The following is a 2,700-nucleotide window of genomic DNA, read 5'->3' on the forward strand; positions in this document are numbered from 1 at the left end:
GCTGTGCAGCTGGCCATATGGTAGATGTTTTTAGCAAAGCCATGCAAGTTTTACTACGATGGCTTTGTGGTGACATGGAAATAATGACTGGAGAAACCTCCAGCATATTTTATTGATCAGAATTGTTTTGGCTCTTTAGAGTCCTTTAAGCTTCCATGCACATTTTAAGATATTTTTTCACATTTCTGTGAAAAATTGCATTGGAGTTTTGGTGGAAATTGCATTAAATCTGTAGATTGTAGTATTGTAATTTTCTATCAGTCTGTGAACACAGGGGTGGGTGGGTGGGTCCCTTCATCTTCTGGTGTCTTAATTTTTTTTCCTTCGGTGTTTTCATTGAAGAAGTAGCTCATTTCTTTGGTTAGGCTTACTATGTTGTTGTTTTTGTTGTTTTGCCATTGTAAATGGGATAGTTTCCCTGATTTCTTTCTTGGTATGTTTGTCTTTGTATATAGAAAATCTACTGGTTTGAGTATGTTAAATTTAAACCTGTCAATCTGTCACTGTGCAGAAAGTGTTGAGAACAAATATTTGAAAACAGGGACGCTTCGCCATCTCTTTCTGAATTGTACCCCTTTATCTACTCCCTTTGCTTTATTGTCTAGATAGGGCTCCAGGCACTGAATAGGCAAAGAGCTGACACACTTGTCTCTTCCTGATCTTAGTCAGAGTGCTTTGCATTTTTCTCCATTAACTCGATGCTGGCCCTGGGTCTGTCATGGGTAACCTTTATTATGTTGAAATGTTTTCTTATCTAATCTCTGGATTTTCTTTTTCTTTTTTAAACAACGAAGAGATGTTCGATTTTGCCAAAGACCTGTTCCATGTTGAAGTGATCATATAATTTTGTCCTTGAGTCCATTGATTTATGGGATGTTGAGCCATCCCTGATTCTTAGACTATTGGCAACTCTATCATGGATGTGTCTTTAAGTTTGGTTTGTGAGTACTTTTTGTGTTTGTTTTCACTAGGGAAGATTACACTGTAATCCTTTCCCCCTCTCTTGCTGAGACTTTATCTGGTTTTGGCATCAGGGTAATACTGGCTTTGAAAAATAGCTTGGAAGTGTTCCTTTTCTATTTTACTGACTAACCTGGTAAGCATTGATATTAGTCCTTTTGAAAGTCTGGTGGAATTCTATGTTGACTCCATCTGGCCCTGGGCTATTTTTAGTTAGGCGATTTTACATTTTTTTTTTTTATCTTGATGCCTATAATAGGTATATTTAAGTTATTTGACAATCTTTTCTTTACCAGTTCCTATTTACTTTTTGTTCATAATCATAAACTTAACTCTGCAATCCAGCTAAACTTGGAGGGGAATGAGGACAACATGGAACCTGAAGAGCTTCAGTGAGAGCAGAGATTACAGGGTATTGAGAGCAGATGGGGTGGGGGCGCTCTACTGAGCTACAGAAGGAATGGTCTGGTCGTAAGATGCCCACAAGTCAAAAGACTTAGAGTTGTCCACAGTCAGAAATGGTGATCTTCTTGCTGGTCTTGCCAAAGTGCTCTATGGCTTTCATGATGCTCATGCCTTCCTTCACCTTGCCAAAGCCCACATGCTTACCACCCAGCCACTCAGTCGTGGCAATGTAGATAAAAAACCTGGGAACCATTTGTGTTTGGTCCAGCATTTGCCATGGACAAGATGCAGGACCTGTATGCTTCAGGATGAAGTTCTCATCCTTAAATTTCTCTCCATAGATGGACCTGCTGCGAGTGCCGTTATGGAGTGTGAAATCACCACCCTGGCACATGAATCCTGGAATAATTCTGTGAAAGGAGGAACCCTTATATCCAAATCCTTTCTCTCCAGTGATCAGAGCATGAAAGTTTTCTGCTGTCATTGGAACTTTGTCTGCAAAGAGCTCAAAGGAGATGTGGCCCAAGGGCTAGCCATTGACCACGATGTTGAAGAATACAATGGGGTTAACCATGGCTACAGCAAGGGATGAGAGGGGATAGCGGTGTCTGCCTATTTGACACTCTTGATTGGACTTTGGAGGTCATATGCATCTAGAAAGTCACCCATTTCTTTTGGATTTTCCCATTTGGTGGAATATACAGTTTTAAAGTATGACCTTATGACTCGGAATTTCCTCCGTGTTTATTGTGTCCCCCTTTCCATCTATTACTAATTTGGGTCTTCTTTCTTCATCATTTAATAATGTATTTTCAGGATAATGGTTCAGTTTTCTTACATTATTGAGACTTACTGCATGCTCTAGTATGTGATCTATTGAGAGATTACATGGGCTGCTAAGAATGTGGTGTATTCTTTGGCATTTGGATGAATGTTCTGTCGATGTGTATTAAATCCATTTGATCTCTGGCATAATTTATAATGTTTAGTCTTTTTTCCCCCAGTTAATTTGTGTAATAGTGAAGGTAGAGTACTGAAGTCACTTACTGTTAGGGTTCATCTGTGAAATAAAATGTAATAGATCTTGGTTTTTCAAGACAGGGTTTCTCTGTGTAGCCTTGGCTGTCCTAGACTCGCTTTGTAGACCAGGCTGGTCTCGAACTCAACAGCGATCTGCCTGCCTCTGCCTCCTGTGTGCAGGGATTAAAGGTGTGTGCCACAATGCCCAACAATAGTTCTTGTTTTTATAGCTTGTCCACTCAGCTTCTCTTTATGTAACCTGTTTCGTGCAAGAAAGCCTTCTGATGCCACTTTAGGGTACTGCATGTGACCCCC

General features: G+C 40.1%; 1 pseudogene; it reads right to left on the reverse strand.

Annotated features, from left to right (window-relative positions):
* Nucleotides 1-1,456: 1,456 nt before the first annotated feature.
* Nucleotides 1,457-2,395, reverse strand: LOC127191008 (peptidyl-prolyl cis-trans isomerase A-like; annotated as a pseudogene).
* Nucleotides 2,396-2,700: the final 305 nt, after the last annotated feature.

The sequence above is a fragment of the Acomys russatus genome, chromosome 6, assembly GCF_903995435.1.
Source record: "Acomys russatus chromosome 6, mAcoRus1.1, whole genome shotgun sequence".
Lineage (NCBI taxonomy): Eukaryota > Metazoa > Chordata > Mammalia > Rodentia > Muridae > Acomys > Acomys russatus.